This window comes from Hylobates moloch, unplaced genomic scaffold (assembly GCF_009828535.3).
Source record: "Hylobates moloch isolate HMO894 unplaced genomic scaffold, HMol_V3 SCAFFOLD_10, whole genome shotgun sequence".
Classification (NCBI taxonomy): Eukaryota; Metazoa; Chordata; class Mammalia; order Primates; family Hylobatidae; genus Hylobates; species Hylobates moloch.
The window spans coordinates 76,063,894-76,087,904 of record NW_026652285.1 but is presented as its reverse complement, the minus strand read 5'-3'; positions in this window follow the sequence as shown (position 1 = coordinate 76,087,904).

Below are 24,011 nucleotides of genomic sequence, written 5' to 3'. Positions count from 1 at the left end.
TTAAAATACCTTAAATGGGTTCTGATATCTCTCTGTTTACTGCCACAGTATAAGCCAAAACTCTGACACCCAATTTACCTAGCTTCTGAGGGTCTATCACTCATTGGTCTCTGTCCACCTCTTCAGTCTCAGCACTCACTATTTCTTCATGTTCATCATAAAGGTTTCTCAGATCCCTGAACCTGTCATCTGCTTTTCCTCTGAGAATTTCTATTTGAGAAATTCCATGATTATAGTTTTTCCTCTGGATCTTTTCCTGTGCTGTGTCCTCTGGCCAAATCACTGTCCCTGCACTTCTCACTCCTCTCTTGTGTTAGTTATTCCCTCTTGACTCTTCAGGCCTGGAAAGACTTCCCCAACTTACCAAGTTAAGGTGAGTTTTCAACTTCTTCCTCCCTTGAGACATAAATATCTAAACATAATCTCTACTTTCTCATTGCAACGCTTGTCACATCTTTTTAATTTCCTGATTGTTTGTTCTGTGACTTTCCAAAGGCAGAGATATACCCTGTCTTTTTTTTTTTTTTTTTTTTTTGGCCTTATTTTTAGTCTTGAATATAGTGCCTTGTATACTGTTGGGAATCGGTAAATAGTGGTATCAATGAATGATCTCTGGAATAGGCAACCACCAGTCAAAAGTCAACCAAGAGTCAACATTATAAGAGCAACATCATACCTTACCCAAGGCTTAATTCTTTCAATGTGTTTTTCATTTTATAATTTGCCCCTGCCATCCAGGTGGGACCAATAAGTATGTATCTCAGTGGAGCTTTGTAACAGGACTCCAATGTGAGGTTGATTGGATAGGAGGTAGTAATCTTTCCTGATACACATGCATTTTCCTCAGGGGACTTTTATAGTCCTTCTCACACTATACTGTAATCATCCTTTCTCTCAATAGTCCGTAAGCATTTTAAGGGCAGCAAGCTGTCTGGTTTCCAGTGTTGAACCCCTAGTCTACCATATAGTACATTTAATGAATTAAAACTTTATTCCATTTTGTGGGAACCTGGTTCTCTAAGTCATGGAATAACATATTTGAATTCTACAACTGCTAAATTGCTATGGAAGCATCAAAGAGTAGACATCAGAATTTTTGACTCAAAATTTGATCTGAACCAGATTTTTTTATTCTCTCCAATCTTTTAATAGTAATCTGACTCTCCTTATTTTAAAAGACACAGCAGGCTGTCAAGAACTATTTGAGAATTTCCATGATTATATTTGATAAGAAGGTCAACCTGTAGGCTTACATGACAGAGAATCTTAGATCTCATCTTCTGTAAAAGAGATGACTCAGGGCAAAATGATATTGTAGAAAAGACACAAGTAGTCGAGTAGTCTCTTTTCTGAGTTTGACTATGAGTGTATTTTTATTATGGGAGATAATTTTATTTCTTCTTTTTTCTTTTTATTGAGATAACACATATGTCAACAAAATATACCAATTATAAATGTACAATTTAATGAATTATAACAAAGTAATATCCAACTACCATGTAGGTTAAGAAATAGAATATTACCAGCATGCCAAATACCCCCCATTGTGTCCCTCTCAGTAAATATCCCTTTCCTCCTTTCTACCTCCCACCCCTTTTTAAATGCTTTGGGATTATATAAGGTATATAAGGGGAAAAAGCCAGCATCTTTGGAAAGCAGGCTATCATAATCTAACAGAAGAGGCAAACTTATTCAAATAGGCACAAGATTATGCAGTAAGAGGCTAGCAATATAAGCTGGGGGTTATGGAAACTCAAAGGCTGTGGGCTGAGGGGGAAACAGAAGTATTCACAGAGGAGGTGACATTTAAAGAGGATTTTGAAAAATGTTTTCCTGGTTTAGAAAAGAAAGAAAAGTCGGATATACCACGGAGAAAAAAATAATTAACAATTTGATGGTGAGAGGAAAGGGGTTGGCTGTTGGAGAAAAGTATTGGTCTAATGTAATGTGGTTAGGGCAACAGATTTAAACTTCAATTGCGCCTCAGAATCACCTCCTAGACTCTTTAAAGTACATATCCTAGATCTATAGATTCGCGATCTCTAAGGATCCAGGGTTGAGGCTAACAGATGTGGACTGTTTACAAAGCCTGACAGTTAATTATGATTTGCAAGCAAGATTTGCAAATGACCGAACCAGAAGACAAAATACAAAATACAGGGCAGATTATGGAGGATTTTGAAAGCCAGTTTATATATTTTGGGCTGTACTCTTTAGCCTAGTATTTCCCAGACTTGCCTGATCATAGGAATCACCCAGAGAGTCTGGTAAAAAGCCAACTTCCTTTGCCCTGCACTGAACCTACAAAATACAAATTCATAGGAGGGTGGGGCTGGAGTTAATCTTCCCTTTTTCCTCTTCCCTTCCTCCCCTGCTTCCTCCCTTCTTTGTTTCCTTCCTTCCTTTTCTCTTTACCCATTTCTCTTTCTTTTCCTTCCTTGCTTCCTCCATCCCTTCCTTTTTTCCCTTCGTCCTTCCTTCTTTCCCTCCTTCCTTCCTCCCTTCTTTCTTCTTCCCTCTTTCCTTCCTTTCTTCTTTACGCTACTATTTCTCTATTTTTTTCTCCCTTTCTCTTTTTCCCCAAATAATTCAGATGATTTTCATTAGTACTTATATTGGAAAACATTTTTTTTAGCCCATTGGAAGTCATTTAAACTTCATTAGAGTCAGATCTGCTATAAAGATTATCTTGGTACACATTCATTGGTTGAGGAAAGGGAAGAGATTTAAATGAGAGAGAGGAGAGGAAGATTTGTTCTATAATTTGGGGGATAGCTGATTAGCAGAGACACTGGTTGGTTCACTTTCTAATTCCTTCATGAGATAGTGTCCAATACAAAAGTGATACTCAGAAATATGTTAAATGAATGGCTGAATTATGAGCTCATTAGGTTGGAGGATGTGCTATTTAAAGGATGATGTGCTATTTAAATGGCTGTGTTATAAAATGGATGAATTATGAATTCATTAGGCTGCAGTGGAGGTGCTATATAAAGGAAACTTTCATAGGTATAATAAAGAGGACTTGGTAAACAATTGGTTGTGGGGATTGGGAAATAAGGAGCATTTAGTGCGACTTGGAGATTTCTTGCATGAATGGCTGGTGGGTGGGGAAGCCACTCATTGAGACAGGTTTAGTGTTATTTCTTAAGTTGAAACTTGGAGGAAAAGACTGTTTCTTTAAAAATAGTTATTAGCAAATGACTTTCAGCAAGTCAGAGTCTAGTATACTTCCTCTCTGTTCTTTATGCTTCCGTTCAGGCCAAGCAACACCACCAACACAACTCTCATACTCACACAAGTGACACATACTGTCATCAAGAAATGGGTATACACATTTTAGGCCTGATACTTCAACTGGAAAAGCCAGTTTTCACATCTGTCAGATTCTCCCCCCCTTTGCTTCCCTCTTCCTCCTTATTCAGAACCACTGTTTTCTACTTCAGAACAGGCTTAATACTACATGAAAAAGAGAGAGAGCATGGATGAGTGAAATGATGGCTGTCTGATTTTGTTACAGTGTCTGCTGAAAATTCCTGTGAGTGGCATATCTTCGTGCTAGAGTTTGAGGCAGAAGGGCAAAACTTTAATTGAACCTTATCTTCAAACAACCAGAGTAATAAAAGAGAAATAAGGGTGAAATTTCATAGCAGTTCAATTTGAGAACTCTTGTAGCTGCTCAATTTGAGAACTCCACATAACAATTACATATATATTAACAGATCATAGGTGAGTTTGGATTTTTTTACTTCAGTGAACATTGTTTCTCGCAATAAAACAAGCAATACTTCTTTTCCTTACTATGGTAAAACTGCCACTGGGCTTTATTTAACAAGAATTACTGTGAATAAATTACAGCATTAAATTATGCACCATGACATGACTTCGTGTGAAAAATCTGGGCAGCTACAAGACTCCTTGAAGTTAATTCAAGCTGAGCTCACTAGAGAAAGCCTTAATTACTTCCGGGAACCCATGGATTTATTTTCAGTTCTTGGTGCCATTGGGATCACAGTTTAGATGAATTACCAGCAAATGCTCATGAAAGGCGGCAGTGGGAATGGACCACAGAAATGGGGGTCAAAGTTTGTATTCTTGATTTGCCTCTGGCTTTTATTGCTACATGTGTCTCCACAAATTGGCTTGAGAAATCACAGCTGGATATAGAAGAATCTACATTTTTATATTTGGGAGGCAATATAAAATCATCCAGTTCTACCTCCCACAGAGAACAAACTTTCCTGCTTTGTCATTTTTGACAGATGGTCAGCCTCTACTTATAATAGATCTATGACCAGGACTCATTACCTCCCAAAGCTCCTTCTTCCAACAAGATGAAATTTTAGAAATTCCTGTCAAAATCTAGCTCATTTTAATAGTGTGTATAAATTTAATTATTTGAATTGGAGTAGAGTTCCCTAAACTTGCATGATTAGTGTCACCTGGTGTACTTGCTAAACTTACAGATCAGCTGACCTGTTCCCTTGGAAATTCTAAACCAGAAAGTGTGAGTTCCGGTCTTCAGATCTTTATTTTATCACATACAGCAGGTGATTATTGTGTTTACAAAAGTTTGAGAAAAACACATCTGTAACTATGTCTCAGACATAAATGTGCACGGAGTCACCTGGAGACCTCATTAAAGTGCAAATTCTACCTTAATGGGTTGGGGATGGGACCTGTAATTCTGTGTTTCTAGTAAGCTCCTGGGTGATTCCATAGCTGCATATGTGGACCATACTTTGAGTAGCAAGACTCTAGAATGATGTCAAATCATTCTTTTAAAATGATGCTCCTTAAAATATTGTCAAAGACAATTTCTACTCAGCTTCTGTATCTCTAGATCTCCAAGCTGAATGACCTCACTTACTTAATTTCCCATCAGTATAGATGTGCTATGATCTGCATACCCTTCATCATCTTGGTTATTTTCTCCTGACTTAATCTTGATTTGCTAATGTCTCTCATAAAATATAATGTACATAATGTCCTACAATTAACCCAACGTGCTTTAAAATTGAAACTCTAATGTTCTTCCAATAATTTGGTCCAATTTTCACCAATTATTAGGTTACATGAAATTGTGAACTGCTAAAATTCCTAAACATTCCATGCGTAAACTACTGTCAAGGATGGTCTTTTGGAGGCCAACTTAATTTTTTTGGGGGGTAAGTATACACTAAATTCTATACGTTAGCTGTAAAATATCCCATTTATTTTATTCATTTATTTTTTTGAGGAAAAGTTTGGATTTTGATTGTGTATCCTATATATTGGCTATCCCTTTCAGCTTTATGTCTTCCCAGCTCTTCATTCATATTCTTTATGGAATGTTGAAAATGAACATACAGAACTTCCTGGCATGTTAATGGAACAGAACTTCCTGGAATGTTAATGAAAATTAAAAATAGCAAGCTGCTAATCTGTATATTGTATTTAGAATGTGGTCTTTAAACTGAAACTCTACCTTAAATTATGATCATTCAGCCCTTGTTTTTAACAGGGTCTGTTGGCATTTTAGGTAGAAAAATTCTTTGTTGTGTGAGTCTGCCTTGCATGTTGCAATTCATTTAGCATGTGATATGGTGTGCATGTTAGTACCCTCCAAATCTCATGTTGAAATGTGATTCCCAGTGTTGGATGTGGGGCCTTTTGGGAGGTGATTGCTGACGGGGGCAGGTTCCTCCTGAATGGTTTGGCACCATCCCCCTAGTGAAAAGTGAGCTCTCACTTAGTTCATGTGAAATCTGGTGGTTTAAAAGTCTGGGACCTTCCCTGCCTCACTTTCTGGCAGCTCTTGTCCTGTAATGTGCTTGCTCCTGCTTCACCTTCCACCATTATTGTGAGCTTCCTGGGGCCCTCACCAGAAGCAGATGCCAGCACCAGATTTCTTGCACACCCTGAAGAACCATGAAACAATTAGACCTCTTTTCTTTATAAATTACCCACTCTCAGGTATTTCCTATCTAGTAAAACAAATGGATTAAAACAGCATCTCTGGAAACTATTCTCTAAATGCAAACAGTGTGCCTGATATATTTCCAAATACTCCCTGGGATATAGTATTTTCCCTGGTTGAGAATGATAAAGCCTATATTTTACTGTTTTTCTAGAATATATTGTGGGGCAATTTACCCAATATTTTGATAAAAAAGCAGTTTATTTGTGTTAAACTAAGTCCACTGCTTGTGTAAGAACTAAGGCTACTTCTTTCACATAACTATTGAGACTAGAAGTGAGACTAACTGTGTCAATATAAGTTAACTGTTTGATCAGGAAATGTTTAACCAGGAAGATAAACCTGTAAGCCAATACATTTTATTTTTTGCTTCAAGAAATTTTTGCAAACTAATTTATCTAGGTAAATGATTTGGACAACAGTTCATGTACCTGGGCAGACAGCTTGCTTATTAGAGCAATAGTTTGATTATTAAGGCTTACTTTGAGATCCTTTACTTGCTGGAGAAACAATTCTAAATGATATGTAACAAACTTTCCCAAATCCTAATTAGTTCCTCATCTTGAAAGACCTATCTTCAAATCACTTTATCCCAAACCCCAAAGCCCAAAACCTTCCTTAATTTCTCACTTTTGAGACACTATTGAGACCACTGAGGTGGTGATCTTCTTTGCTTCAATGTTTAATGAATTTGATTTTGTTGGATTACTAGGTTTCTCTGGTGATCTTTACGTGGAGCTGACATTGTTTATCATGTCAATGATAAAGGCTTTAAAATATTCCTGATGGTGATCTTTTTATATCCTGACCTATGAGTCCTTTGAAGATCTTAAATACTTGTTCCAAGTTTGTTTGTTAATGATTGATATGTACTTTTGCAGTTAGGATGAGGTGAAAAAAGAGGAAAAAGAAGTGATAATGAAGATGACAGAAGAAAGATGAAGAAAAGGAGAAGGAGGTAAGTGAAGGAGGAAGCACAGAAGACAGAAGGAGACAAGAAAAAAAGAGAGAAACAGTATGGGAAATATGCAATAAAAAGGAATAAGGAAAAGAGAGAAATATACCTGAACTTTTTCTTTCTCATTTTTTGAATCATGGGAATCTATTGCAACTCTTTGTTGATCCCAGTCAGTATGATCTTAGCTACAAACATGAGCAAGGAGAAGGAAGACAATGAGAATAATTAGATATAGAGGATGCATTCAAGGTATGACTAGTCACTTCACTCCTTATTCAGCATAGTGCTGTCTCTGTGTAGAGATGGCCCCTCCCACCCAAAATCTGTTGAGCAATACTTGAGGTTTTACCAGGTTGGGACTCCTAGAATCTGACACATAATGGGCTGCAATTAATATTTATCAGTTAACTTGACAATTAATTGAGTCATTTTTATGACCTTTCTTAACCAATTTGAGGTTCTTTTAGTTTTTGTTTTATTATGAAATATTTATCTGTTAGGTTCATACTACTGAGATATATACATTGCCTTTTTAGAAATTTCTTTTTAGGAAATTCAGAAAAATCTCTTCAGTTCCTCCTGTATCTTTCTCTGTAATGGAGCAATCTTAAAACTTACTGATCTTACATAACATTTTCAAATGTATTAAACTCTAAAAGTGTAATCTACCTAAACATTCATAATTCAGTTGTTTCTGTCAAGTAAATTTATGCAGGTGAGGGGTGTGTGGCCAATAATGTTTTGTTAAGAAGTCTAAACAACATGTTTATATATAGACTTCTTTGAAAATAAAATTTGTCTAAAGAAGAGTTTGGCCTTTGCTATAAGTATTCGTAATGCAGTCCAATATCTCACTTCTGTATAGGACAGTCAGATATTCATTCTTCATTGACTCAGAATGTGTTTTCTTATTCTTCCCAAGCCATTGTATTGTAGAGTATACTATTCCCTCCTGCAGAATGTGGGGTGAGTTCTTTTACTACCTATGGAGAAATCTATGGTGATTTTCATGTAAAATGTTTTATTTGTCTTATGTGGAGCATATGATAGAAATGAAGAGATTAATCTCAGTAGAACACCAGTTTGTTAATGTAAGCAAACTTTCTCTAACAACTTCATAATAAGCTGACGCCACAATTAACTTCCCCCAATGCATGAAATTTATGCTAAATGAGCCTGTATAAAACAACCAAGAGTGTCTTAAACTGTAGGCCTGGGCTGTATTATTGACCCTAGGAGCACTTCCAAGAATGGAAAGCCAATAAGCAGAAGGATGTGAACTGTGCAACCAGTTTATGTGGGTTTAATAGTGCAATGAGAACAGAGGGTGCAACCCAAGTTGGGGAACAGTGAATATATATGCATATATTTAAATACTTCTCACTCATTAACAAGATACATGAGAAAAAAAATTATTGAATGCAAAGTATTTATTTTGTCCACAAATCTACAGTAAGCCCTAGGGACACTATTCAAACTCAAATCCAATATAGAAAGGACATCTATTTCCAAAAATTTCTGTTTTAAATGGGGTAGACATTTTGTGTGGCATTATAAATTTGAAAGCAACAGAGGGGACATTAGTAAGGAGTAGGAGTAATGACCAGAAGCTGAGGCCAGAAACTCAGTGTTCCCAGACTATCAGAGGGAGTTTAGTCTATAGCCTAGCAGAGACACTGCACAGCATTAGTGTAGGTCAAGAAGTTTCAGCAGGATGCTGTCCCAGGCATCTGGGGCTTTGAATAGCTTTAGATTCACATTCATCAGTCATGACAGCTGTGAACTACTTCCAAATTCCACTTGCTAGGAAAATAACTATTAATATGTATTTGGCTAGTTCCTATACTGATTGAGGTTTAGCCCGCAGGTGTGCATAGATCATTTCTGGAATTGGGTTAAATAAGCCATAACTAATATTGAGAGGTTTGGAGGATCTAAGGTAGAGGGTAGAGAGAGAAAAAAAGCGGCCAGAGACCCTCCCAGATATGCTGGTGGAAAGACCATCAGTCCCTCTTTACAGTCTATAATTCTAGGTCTTAAGGAACTTGATCACAACAATCAAATATTCTTTCTAATAGTTGTTATCTTATTATAAATCAGACTATGATCAGAGCATTCATTTGCAATGTTTCATTAAATTATCCTAAAAACTATGTGAACTATTATCAATTTTCATAGATGAAAAAAATAATGAGATATGGAGAGGCAAATAAAGATCTTTCCTTTGTTTGATTCCCAGCTCTGTCTTCCTCTTCTACATGCTTTGTTTTGGAAACATTCTTTTTATATCTCCCATATCACCCAAGGCATCATCATAAATTGACTTGAGGAATAACTCTTGTTAACATAGAGTAATCCATGGTAATTAGGCAAATTAAGCTCAAACAAGGGTCATATATTATTACATATTGATACTCTGGGGAAAGATAATTTCTGAGACTACTTCCATAAACTCAGCCAATGACAGAATATATTATTGAAAAACATGATAGCATGATGCTGTTATAGGATTCCATGTACGTCATAAATAAGTTATATGAAGTAAGTTGTATATTTACCAGTTAGCTCTATCCTCTTAGATGAAAGAAAAGCAGCAGTCATATTCTCTTAAATCATTATAGCTGCTTGCGCTGTTGTGGTTTTTCATAAATCTAACGATAGGTCTTCATCCTGCACTAACACTTAGCAGACCATAGCAATATCACTTCTGTGCTTTGTTTAATGTCCAAACATTAAAGTTTTATGAACGACTGCAAATAGGTAACAAGTGCCAAGGCAGGCCCCAGTTGCTATTGTTAAGCAGTGTTTGCTCTGCAGCAGTTTTCTGAGCTCTGCAAACACATCTTCCATCTGGCAGCTGGCTGTTTTCAATTTTCCTCTGTATAAAGCAAGCCCATAGGCAATGCCATTTTATACATTTTACTATTCCGGCTATGTGAGTAGCCTATCAAAGTATTCTGAAGAAGTCCTAATGATCAGTATTATTGATGAACTACCAAATATTATATTTAAATATTTAAGTATTCCCCACTCATTAACAGAATCTATGAAAAAAATCCTTGAATGCAAAGTATATTTTTGGTCAACAAATTATTATTTTTCTTCTTTTTCTTCTTAATGGTGCATAGTTATAATCTGCCTTTCCCAGTCTTGCAGTTTAGGCATCCCTGCATCTCTAAACTCTACTAGAATCTGAGGTCGAGTTAGCCAAGGCACCGCCTCTTTTTCACCATTTACTCAGACCTGGAATTTATGCTTCTTGCGGATTCTGAACACAGTGTGCTGTGAATGAAATTCCAGTACATTTGAGCTATCGAAGCTGCAATATCTCCCATCCCTGGTCACAAACCACACTGACTCACCTCATAGATGGACTACTGCATTAGATTTCTCACTAAACCAGTATATTTGTTTATATATTCACACCTGGCTGTCTCATTCCAGATGACTTTCCCAGAAAAAAATAAAAAAGCCTTGTGTGCATATCTATTATTATTGATTAAAATAGCTTATTTGATAGTGTTTTAAAAAGAGTTGGTTTAATTTACTGAGAATATCATAGACTTGGATGTCAAAGCATGGTCTTTGACCTAATTTTATCTCTAATTAATGATTTTTGTCTGAAGCAACCACCTAGCTACCCTGGATTTCAGTTTTCACATCTGTAAGATGAGAAAGGTAAGTATTCAGACTGTATGGAATTCAAGAATGGTCACGTCATATCTGAGAAGATTGTCCTCCTTAAGTCTTTCAGGGAGATTCACAAAGGAAATGAATTATACAATGGAAGAGAAAAGAAATGCTACCTAGTCAGATAAACTACATTTAATTGCGTGATGGCTGGATTGCCCTAATCTGTATTAGTTTAGATTAGATCATTCCTAAGGTTTCCTTCAGTTCCAAGTAAATAAATAATTCACTTACTTTTGTCAAGAAAACATAAAGGAAGTCAAATAACCAATTCACATAGTCTCTGAATTTAACAGACAAGCTTTATAATCAAGCTTCTTTTCATAATATTAATACAATAGTTCTCTGGTTTTTTACACAAGTCTAGCTTCAAAGATCTGTCTATTATAGCAGCAGTCCCCAACCTTTCTTGCACTGGTTTCATGGAAGACAATTTTTCCATGGATGTAGGGAATGGTTTCAGGATGAAACTGTTCCACCTCACATCATCAGGCATTAGATTCTCACAAGGAGCCTGCAACCTAGATCTCTTGGATGCACAGTTCACAATAGGGTTCACACTCCTATGAGAATCTAATGTCGCTGCTGATCTGATAGGAGGCGGAGCACAGGCAGTAATGCTCCCATGTTAGCTGCTCACCTCCTGGTGTGTGGCCCTGTTTCTAACAGGCCACGGACCAGTACTGGTTCAAGGCCCAGGGGTTGGAAACCCCTGTATTATAGCACTCAAAATTCCTGATGGAGGATAAAGAGAATCTACATTGAAACATCTTCTATTGAATGAATGGAGAAACTTTCTCTAGTGTGTAGGAGACATTAATATGAGTCTCATATATTGAAAGCATTATAAATGAGATAAATAAGGCATTGGTTTGGGGGTACAAAAGCAATTAAAAAGTGGAAGCACTATAATAATACAATGCAAATATTTTTCATCTTAAATAGGCGCTTTATGTAATTTGAAAGAACTAGTTGAAAAGCATTTTGAAGGGAAGTTGAATCCACCTGGGTTTATCAGGTTCACATACTATTACAAATGGAATTTAGTTATTTAAAAAACTCATTCAACAGTGTTAACTTTTTCTATAAAAGTGTCACAGAGTCTAATCCTTTAAAAATTTATTATGGAAATTATGAGAAATATTAAAATATGTAAAGAAGAATAATCTACTCCTAACCAAAATTAACATTAATATTTGGAGATTTCCTTTAGTGTATTTAATGTGTGTTGATGTATATACATGTGTGCATATTTGCAAAATAGGCATAATACAGGAATATCGTTTTGAGTCAAACTAGTTTTATTTAACCATATATTATGAGCATTTTCTTATTGCATTAAATATTTTCCAAAAGCAAAAAAGATTGTATTGTATATTATCATATGAATATATCAAAAATTATAAACATTTTCCTAGAAGGACTTTATTATTCTACAATTATAGTGTTAACAACAGGTTTTAGAATATGCAAGGCACTATTCTAAGTGCTTTACACACTCAGGTATTGACTCACTTATTCTATGTAATAAATGGGAGGTATCTGCTTTTATTTCTCTTGTTTTGTGGGTAAGAAAACTGAGGTGCCAAGAAGTTAAATAAATTGAGTATAATAAAAACACCTACCTCACCTACCTTCTAGTAAATATATTAATACCATAACTGATTGCAAACCCAGTGATGGTGTTTACCAGCAGAGAAGTCTTTATTATGAAATGCTTTTAGCAGGGCATACTCAGTCTGTCTAGAATTGTAGAAAACAAACATATTTATGGGGAATAGATCCCTGAAATATATCACTTATGCTATATAAATGTCTGAGTATGACATTGAGATGTTTTGTGATGGAAACAACTCTCTTCTTTGCAAGTAATGTGACTATGCACTAGTCTTAGAAGCTGATGTGACAAGAAAGGACTTGGAAAACCATAGTGGTGTTCTCAAACCTCTTCCCATTCCTCACAATTACTTGTATACTTGAAATTGTTATTTCCATATTAAGATCTTTGATTCATTTGATTCTGATTTAACAATTCCATTTTTCATGCAATATCATACATTTTTAAGACTTTTTATATTTAGGATCTGTTGGGAGACAATTTTTCAGGAGTTTCTCACATATACCTATGTCTTATAAGGAATCACTCACTGCTTTTGCTCCAGCTTTCTTCTAAATGATTGTGTGGTGAGCAATCTTGGAAGATAGAGATAATGTCTTCCTCTAGAGCAATGGACACTTTCTGTCCAGCATAAAATAATTAGGTTCAGGTTCCTCTCTTGTATTACAATTTATGTTATATCATGTGTCATGTGATCTTTGCTTCACTCTGTGCCAGTTAGGGTTTGGAGAACTGGCACAACAAAGAAATAATATTGTGGCTACAGTAGTCTCAAAATTTCTGCCAACCTCCATGGGAATATTGTAGGCTAAATTTTCACTTGCAAGAAAGGAAAATCTCAGATACTTTACTGTTTTTGATGGTAAAATTCAACTTTAGAAAGATGGCAATAATTTCCAGTGTCACCAAGAGTGGATAAAATTGTCTACATGCCCACTTTTGATAACACTGGCTAGTATCTTAAAATTAAAGTATACACTGTCAACTTTGTTAATTTACAGCTTAAATAAGGTCATTCCTTTGCTTAACTGTGTTCATTTTTTTTGTAATTATTAAAGATGTATCACTGAATGCTATAATTGCCTTTATTTGTTTACTCTCCAAATAGACTCTCAACCTCTATAGTACAGGGACAAAGTCTAACGTATTCCTTATTTAGGACCAAATTTAGTTCCCATCTATGATGTAATAAAAATATTTGTTAATTTAATGAAGAAAAGGACGTGTTACCTTTGCTGGCTTTGACTCTTTTTTCTTTAGATTATAACTATTTCATTTATATTTAATTTTCTTTAAGTCTTAAAATTTCCTCAAAAATATGCTATTTTTTTGACAGTCATTTCCCACTACCAATTTGTGTGCCTTCTTTTCAGCAACCTTTCTTTTCTTTTTTTTTCTTTTTTTATTTTTTATTATTATACTTTAGGTTTTAGGGTACATGTGCACAATGTGCAAGTTTGTTACGTATGTATCCATGTGCCATGTTGTTTTGCTGCACCCATTAACTCGTCATTTAGCATTAGGTATATCTCCTAATGCTGTCCCTCCCCTCTCCCCCCACCCCACAACTTCATGTCTAAAACACCAAAAGCAATAGCAACAAAAGCCAAAATTGACAAATGGGATCTAATTAAACTAAAGAGCTTCTGCACAGCAAAAGAAACTACCATCAGAGTGAACAGGCAACCTACAGAATGGGAGAAAATTTTTGCAACCTACTCATCTGACAAAGGGCTAATATCCAGAATCTACAATGAACTCAAACAAATTTTCAAGCAAAAAACAACCCCATCAAAAAGTGGGCGAAGGACATGAACAGACACTTCTCAAAAGAAGACATTTGTGCAGCCAAAAAACACATGAAAAAATGCTCATCATCACTGGCCATCAGAGAAATGCAAATCAAAACCACAATGAGATACCATCTCACACCAGTTAGAATGGCCATCATTAAAAAGTCAGGAAACAACAGGTGCTGGAGAGGATGTGGAGAAACAGGAACACTTTTACACTGTTGGTGGGACTGTAAACTAGTTCAACCATTGTGGAAGTCAGTGTGGCGATTCCTCAGGGATGTAGAACTAGAAATACCATTTGACCCAGCCATCCCATTACTGGGTATACACTCAAAGGACTATAAATCATGCTGCTATAAAGACACATGTACACGTATGTTTATTGCGGCACTATTCACAATAGCAAAGATTTGGAACCAACCCAAATGTCCAACAACGATAGACTGGATTAAGAAAATGTGGCACATATACACCATGGAATACTATGCAGCCATAAAAAATGATGAGTTCATGTCCTTTGTAGGGACATGGATGAAAATGGAAAACATCATTCTCAGTAAACTATCGCAAGGTCAAAAAAGCAAACACCGCATGTTCTCACTCATAGGTGGGAATTGAACAATGAGAACTCATGGACACAGGAAAGGGAACAGCAACCTTTCTTTTCTTTGCCTGCCAGTTGAAGTTATGCCTCATTTCAAACTTCACAGAAGAGAAAATTGATCATTTATAAGTCCTTTCACCCTGATAGCCCCAAAAAAGGAATCATTCACGTTTTTTAGTCATCTTTTTTTTGAAACCTAACAAACCTTAGTCTTCAATTCTACACACTCATTTTCTTGTCTAGCATCTGTCTCTTCCATTAGCATTGATGCTTTTTGTTTACCCTTTTGGACAAATTTGTTTCTCTAATCTTTGCATGGTGGAATTTTATTTGCTTTAGTGATTTTTGTCCTAGCAGAGATTTGGAAATATTTTTTTCTGTAGGGTGATGTTAGCAGTAATTTCTGAAATTCTCATTCACCTATACCAGATTAGCTTGTTTTCAAATTTTATGTCAAAAAACAAATATTACAAACATACTGAATGAAATGACTAAAATCACATATATGCACATCTATAAGTATATGTGTTTTCTAATCTGAATGTGTATATGATGATAATGTATCTTAGTACAAACTTTCAGGACAACAAATTGCCCATTTCCATCAAGAATTTTAAGAAATGAGAATCTGTATGTTTGTCATGAAGTATCCTAAGTACATCATCTAAAACAGTACAAAATAAAGCTTTTTGTTCAAGATAGCCATTGCAACATTATTACTAGAGACCACAATTTTTAGAATCTTAAACATCCAACATTAAGAAAACTAAGCAACTTAAAAACACTGTATAAACTTAATTAACATTAAATATATATGTGATGTTTAGTGAAAAAGAATGAAGAAATCACTTTGAAATGCTGTCAGTGATTATATTGAGGAAATGCAACTATTTGGATTTTTGAAAATGTAATGATGTATTTCCAAACCCTTAATTTGCTTATCTGTAAAATGGGACTAACAAAGTTAGCTGTCTGAGAGAGTTTTTCCAAGAATTAATGAAGTAATGAATTTCAGTTTCTTATGACAGTGCCTGATACATGGCAAAGTGTGCCATTAGAAATAGCTGTTCTTATTACACAGATTATTATTTTATCTATTATAAAAATATCTGGCATTGACTAAAACTCTTATTTTGCTTGTGTGTTACATGAATTATAACTTTTAGAATTATATCCATCATGCACATGAGGAGAGGCTTCTAAAGTGATTTTAAAGTTATTAAACTTCTTCAAAACAATTTTGTTAGTTTATGTTGTTTCCATAACATTTTTACATTATTATTTTATACTTGAGAATATGAAGTTGAAACAGACAAACCTCTTTAGGCATATATTATGTCTTTAAAATATAGTCTCATTTAATCTTCACTGTAACTCCATTAGGTAGGTATTATGTTTATTTTTAGTTAAGTAATCTGGTGTTGTCAAGGAAAGGAGTGAATTTTCTATGACTTGTTTTTTAAATATTACTCAACATTCTATTTGTAAATTTATCCATGTGAGATATAGTTTAGGCACACTCATTTTTAAGGCTGTATCCTATTCCATCATATGAATACATCAATTTCTGTTTCCTGTCTGTGGAATTTTTTCTAGTGTTTTCTTATAGCAAACAATGTTTCCATAGACATTCTTGTACATGTCTTCTTGGCAAATGTGTAAGAATTTTTCTGGAAGATATACCTAAAATTAAAATTGTACTGAATATGCACATTTTTAACTTTGCAAGGTAATGCCAAAGAGCTATCCAAAGTGGCTTACAGTTTATAGTCCTACTAGCTGTGGATGAATTTCCCCACAGCAACAAATCTTCACTTCTTTGCATAGTCAGACTTTTTGCTTTCTACCAGTGAAATGAGAGTAATGATATTTCCCATGTTTTAAATACGTTTCTATATTTAGCAATAATAAAACTTTTTTCATTTATTGGCCATTTATGTTTTATTTGTAAAATACATGTTTTTATATCATTGACTCCTCCTCATTTTCAAGTAGATTACTTAACTTTTTCCTCTTGAATTTCTTCCTTATATGGGTAAACAAAATCTAAGAAAAATATTACTTTATGAAACAAAAATAATAACTAATTTACTTGGCTTCCATTTACAAAACTAAATTAAAATCTTAGTCATAAAAAGGAAAGTGTTGAACAAAACTACAGCTTCCATTATTGGCCATTATTCCATCAGTAATAATGGTTGGAATTACTGCCTCCTATTTGGAGACTTACCTTTTTCAAACTTCCTTATGAAGTTTCTTTATGAAGGTTTGTTTTATGAATGGTAAGTTCTAAATTTATTACCATAGTTAAATTTTATTTTATGCATTACTTGTTTATACTTAATAAATTATTTCCTATACCAAAATCATAAAAATTTCTCCTATACTTTTGTCATGAAGTTTAAAAAAAATTGTTTTTGTAGTTGGCATGAAGTGGTAATTCTATTTCATTTTTTTGGTGTTAATTATATATTCATAACAACATACTAAGTATTGCATATTTAATCTAAGATTTGCAGTGCTAGCCATCTTAGACATTGTGTTTTCATACATGCAGGGCTTCGTTCTCTTCTCTGTTTATCTATTCCTGAGCCTATGCAAGATTGTCTTCCTTACTGCAGTCTGAGAATTCTAAGTCTTGATATCAGATAGTGTGAATCAGTCACATTGTTTTCCTTCTTGAGTAGAGACTTGGGCTTTTGCTTGTCCATGAAATTTTTAGGTTTCTTTGGCCAGACATGTGTATCTAATATTCTAAGTCATATTTGTTGAAAAGACAATTCTTTCCTCATTGATCTGAGGGCGTCTTTTTTAAAAAGATCATGTACACATATGGGTTAGTCTGTCTTTGGATTCTATTATTTACCCATTGGTCTACGGTTTATACTTATCTTTATTACTGTTGGTGAGAGCAAGTTCTTTCACTGCTTCTTCTTAAAGAGTGTTGCCCTTGTTAGGGTTTGGCAGAAGCAGATTGGGAAACTGGTAAAGGACTGAGGAAAACAGGACAGAGAAAAATACAGAAGGAGAGGAGCAGTATCAGGCAAATTGCATAGAAGATAGTTTCAGTTTGAACCCACGGGGTATTACTCTGCATTATAATTTATTCTTCAGAGTTTTCCAGACTCAGGGAACAGGTTGCATTATGACTTCCATGGCCCTTTTAGCTTTCTGGACCCTTTTCTCTGTTAACATTTTTTAAATTTATGTGTGTGTGTATATATATATATTTGATCGTTGGAGTCATGCTTTTTTTAAATTTTTATTTCAGATTCAGGGGTACACGTGAAGGTTTATTACAAGGGTATATTCCATGATGCTGGGGTTTGGGCTTCTATTGATGTCATCATTCAGATAGTGAACATAGTATCCAATAGGAAGTTTTTTTTTCAGTGCTTTCCCCCTTTCCTCCCTCCTGACTTTTGGATTCCCCAGTATTTGTTGTTCTCATCTTCTGTGTGTACTCAAGGTTTAGCTCCCACTTATAAGTGAGAACATGCAGTATTTGGTTTTTCGTTTCTGTGTTAATTCACTTAAAATAATGGTCTCCATATGCATCCTTTGTTGCTGCAAAGGATATAATTTTATGATATTTTATGGCTATGTGGTATTCCATTGTATATATGCACCTGCACTTGCATGTTTATCGCAGCATATTCAAAATAGCAAAGACATGGAATCAACCTAGGTGTCCAATAATTGTGGGCTGGATAGGGAAAATGTGGTACATATATACAATGGAATTAAATTTCTATTTTATGACTACATTTGTAGAAAGATGAATAGAATTCAGACTGGATGTACTATTTTAAGGATTCATTATTACTATATTAATATTTTTCTTCTTATTCTAAAATAAATTAAAGTAGAAGCATTTGTGTGGCCCCACAAAATACTGTGTGCCCAAAGCACAGTGCCTACTTGTCTAATAGTTAAGTCTGCACTGAGAAGGAAGCTTGGCTTTATATTCTGCTATCTTAGTATTGCTTAATTGCTGTCCTGACTCTCCTCTCTGAGTGCTGGGACAAGAACAGTCTTAGAAAAACAGAATTGCAGCTACTGGCTGTTAGAAATAAAAGTAAACTTATGATCACAAAGGAAAGAGGAAAATGAAAGTATCCTAGGGGATTCTAACACTATGCAATAAATAGTCTTGGCTATTCTTGGCTCTTCACACTTCCATATGGAATGAGAATCAGCTTGTCACGTTTTACAAATTCCTGTAGGTTTATTAATTAGAAATGCTTTCATTCTATAGATGAATTTGGAGAGAAGGAACATCTTTCAAGTATTGAATTTTTCAAGTCATGAAAAAATTATATATCTCTATTTAAGCCTCAAAATAAAATTTTATAATTTTCCCCAAAGACATCTGAAATCTTTTTATTAAATATATTCCCAAGTATTCAGCAGTTTTATTCTATTGTGCATAAACCATATTAAAATTTTTATCTTCTATTCGCTTCTAGTATACAGAAACAAAATTGATTATTTAATAATAATTTTGATCCAACAAAGTTGCTACATAATCTCATAAATTTGAATAATTTTTTGATAGATTCTTTTAGATTTTCTTTCTACATAATTCTATCATTTGAGAGTGACAGTTTTTTCTATTACTTTCCAGGTTGTCTACCTCTTATTTCCTTTCCTTGGCTCAGTACACTGGCTAGAACCTCCAGAACAATGTTGTATAGAATTCAAAATGGAAGATATTTTTAATCTCTAATTTTAAAAGAAAATTCCCACGGTATTACTGTTAAGAATAATGTTTATTCTGGGTTTTGCTAAGCTTCTTTTCTAAGATTAATATAATTAATCCTCTCCAGATTTAGTTTTTGTTTTTCAAGTTTATTTGCCCCATGAATGACACTGAATTTTATGATTGTCATATACATTTTCAACTTGGTAATGCTAATAATCTATTTTCAATTTTATATTACTCAATTAAACATGTTAATATTTTGTTTAATTTTTCATCAGTGCTCATGGGTGAAATGGGCTTATAATCTTCCTCTTATTTTCTTTGTCAGATTTTTGTATTTAAGATCATGTTAAACACATTAAATATTGATTAATTATCTTTAATTCCACAGAACTATTCAGGTTTTTAATTTCTTCTGGAGTTAGCTTTGGTAACATAGTTCTCAAGAGAAGGTGTTTATTAACCAGTTCTCAAACTAATTGGAATAAGGTTGTTACTAGTATTGTCTTACTAGTTTTAGTCATTTAATGATTTATTTTCATAAATAATATTTTTATTGAAAAGTGTTATGAGAGATTTACCAATTTTATTAGTCTTTATAAGTAAACAACTTTTGATATTTTATCTTATTTTATATTATTGTACTTTATTTCTGATCTTATTTTGATTATGTCCTTTCTTTTACTGTATTTGGCTTTATTTCACTCTCTTTGGAGGCATAATCCATTAATTTTAGTTTTTTCTCTTCTAAAATATACATTTAAAACTAAAGTGCTTGCCTTAATTACTAATCTAATTTTGTTCTAACTATATAATATACAATTAAAATTATTTTCCAATTTTAATTTATTTTCTTCTTGGACCTATGCTTATTCTGAAGTACATTTTAATGTTTCCAAACATATGTGGATCTCCTAGCTATCTTTTTGTTATTGATTTCTGGCTTAATTACTCTGCATTCAGAAAATGTCCTCTGTATTATTTCTTTAAAATTTATTGAGGCTTGTTTTAAGACCTAATAATGAACAACTTTTAAGTGTTTTCTCAACTTAAGAAAAATCTTTAAGTTAAATTCTTTAAATTAAATGTTTCCTGTGTAACTGAAAAAAGAGAACATGTTCAATAAGATAAATTTTGTTAATTGCATTGGTCAAATCTTGACTATTTTTATTAATTTTTGTCCTGTTGATATATTATTGATTCTTGAAATGCATGTATTATAATATCTCATCATTGTTGGAATTTATTTATTTCTCTTTATAGTTCTGGCAAGTTTTTCCTTCATCTATGTTGAGGAAATTTAGAATTGTTACATGTTCCTGGTAAATGAAAATTTTCTCATTAATTATGACTTAAAAAAAACTTTAGTAATGCCTTCTGCCTTAAAGTGTATTCTGATGGATATTTATATGGATACATCTGCTTCCTTTCAGTTATTACTTGAATGCCCTTTCTATTCTTTGTTTTCAATTTTTCTGTGTCCTTGTCTGATAAATATGTCCCTTGTAAATGTAATGTATATGCTTGTTCTTTAATTTAGTATGCAAGTATCATCTTTTAAATGGAATGCTTATCTCATTTAATTCTAACCTAGTTATTGATATATTTGATTGTAAATCTACTATCTATAGACTTTGTTTCTCCTTCTGTCTCTGCTTCTGTTTCTTTCCTTTCTTGCGTTCCAGAAAGTATATTATAAGGCCATGTTCATTTAACAAAAAAGTGCAGGAAGAAATGAGAAGAAGGCAAAGAAAGGAAAGGCCTTCCAAAAAGGCAGGAAAGAAAAGAAATAGAAACAGAGATAGAAGGAGAAACAGAAAGGTATATTTATTGAAACAATGAAGTTTTATTGAAACAATATATTTATTGAAACAATAAAGTTATCTTTATTGTTCTTTTTTTTATATTTTAAGAATAACACAGTATTTCTTTTTGTTTAGGGATTATATACTAACCAATATCCCTCACTCGGCAAAAGTGTAATATTATTTGGCGCTTTTACTATCTGCTTATACAAAGAACTAACACTTTAACTCCATTGATTACTGCTCCTGATTTATATCCTATCATTATAGGACATTTCACTTGATCTTAGCCAAAAGGCCAAGAGGTGATAATTGTAGGACATTAAAAACATCTCTCTATATTTTTCAACACAAAATGCTATTATTTCTTTATATAATTAACGCTTATTTAAATTTGCCAATATATTTTCATTTTTATGGCTTCTCATTTCTTCCTGCACTTTTTTATTAAATGAACATCGCCTTATAATATGTTTTCTTTCTATTAGGGAATGCTCACCTTTTAGTACTGAAATACCTAGCACAGGAGAGGTGTTCACTAAATGTTTTCTGAAGAGAAATAATAAAATCTTCATGACCTTTAACCTTTTTAAAAAGACCAGTACCCAAATTTTCACTCATTCTTGGAAAATTGTATATATGTATAAATATATTTTCAAGGTATAGTGTGATGATTTTATACACACATACACACACACACACACATATATATATACATTGTGTAATTAACACAATTACATTAATCAACCCTCCATCATCATAGGTAGTTACCCTTATTGTGTGTGTCTGTGTATGATGAAGATACTTAAGATCTACTCTTTCAGTACATTTTAAATAGTTAGTCCTCATGGAATCATTTTCCTTTTCCCTGAAGACCTTCTTTCAGTAAGTTTAGGTGTTTACTTGATAGAGTCAGCTTGTGGCAAATTATCATGACATTGTTTTTCTGAAACTATTTTACCCTCTTTCTTGAATATTTTTATTTAATATAGAACTCAGTGTTGGAAATTTTTTTTTCAGTTCACTATATATAATTTCCACTGTTTATTTCTGACATATGTTCTGAATCTACGGTCCTTTTATTTTCTTTTACTTTTTTATGGTAGTTAATACAGTACACAGTGTAGCGGTGTTTCATCTATTATCTATGGTACCTAGCACAGTAGTTAGCACAATAAATAGGCCTCAGTGAATTCCCTTAAATGAATTTAAAATAAGGTTTTGATTTAATATTAATGCTAAGAGACATGGTTTCCTCCAAACTCCTTATTTATAAATGAAAAAATTTATAGGTGATATATTAGATTCTCCCCAGCCTGCTATTATCAATCTTTCTTGGCCCAGTGAAATAAGAGATTTGTGATCAACTTGCCCTTGAGTTGGTCCTCGCTATGTGGTTGCAAAACAGCTGTGCATATTTAATGATTATTCATAATTTATCATTCATTATTTAGTATTGTGTAAGCTGTGAAAAGTAGTACTATGGTGTTAGTGGTTTCTTAAGAAATCTCATTGATAGTACAAAACTGGTGTAAAATACTATATTTATTTTTCAACTATATAATATAATTGTGCTGAAAATTCAGGGATATATGCTAGAAGTATAAGAAAGAGGCTTTAGCCTCTGTGCTGGGTTTCCATCCTTCACGGACGTGCAACCACAGCCACCATCTCAGCATATTCTGTACAAAACTGAGAAAGACTTAGAAAGCAGTGTTCACATCCCATCTGCTAACAATTGAATCCCATATCTTTTCTTAGTAGACCGCAGCTTGTATGAAATTTGTGGGATTGAGTGCTTATTATCAGCAATTATGGAACTCATATACCTAAGGGATTAATTAAGATACTAAGTAGCATATCAACAAAAACTCGACAACTAAGTTAGGTTAGACTGGGTAATGTAACCATATCTTCTAACCTCCCTCTTTCTGCATGCAACCTCGTTGCCAGACAATCATAGCAAATACGTTCTTTAAGAGGTTCATCTACAGAGTGTTATTTTAGGAAAGGCACATGTTCCCATCTGTCTTAAAATCTTTAAAAGTAAAGAACTATTATCCAAAATATACAAAGAACTCTTAACACTCATTAAAAACCAGTAAGAGAAAACAGTAAAAATATCAGAGTTTTAAAAAATTGTCCTACGCATCCCTTTCCTTTGGCTGTTCCCGAGTTATATCATTCGTAATAAACTAGTAAAGGTTAAAAACAAAAACCAAAAAAAAAAAAAACAAGTCAGTGATTTCCAGGGCTTACACAGGGAAGGGAGGGAGGCAGGAATAAATAAGCAGAGCACAGAGGATTTGGGGGGTCATAAAACCATTCTGTATAATACTATCATGGTGGAAACTTCTCATTATACCTTTGTCAGAACTCATAGAATGTACACAATGATCCCTAATGTAAACGATCGACTTTGGGTGATGATGATTGTCTATGTAGGTTCAACAACTGTAACAAATGTACCACTCTGGTGGAGATATTTCTTGTAAGGGAGGCTAGGCATGTGTGGGCGCAGAGGCTGTGGGAGCTTCCTATACTTTCTGCTCAGTTTTGGTGTGAATCTAAAACTTCTGTAAACAATAGTTTGTTTCAAAAACATCTATAATAGTTTGAGCTTTTCTGACTGTACTGTGGTATTTCACCTGGGATATATTATTGGCGTCTTTATTTTTATTGTTATATTCACTATTTTTTTCATTTTGAGTTGACACATAATAACTGTACATATTTATGGGACACAGAGTGATACTTTGATACATGAATGCAATGTGTAATGATCAAATCAAGGTACTTAGCATATTCATCACCTTGAATACTTATTATTTCTTTGTGTAGTAAACAGCCTTTTCTAGCTTTTTGAAAATCTACAC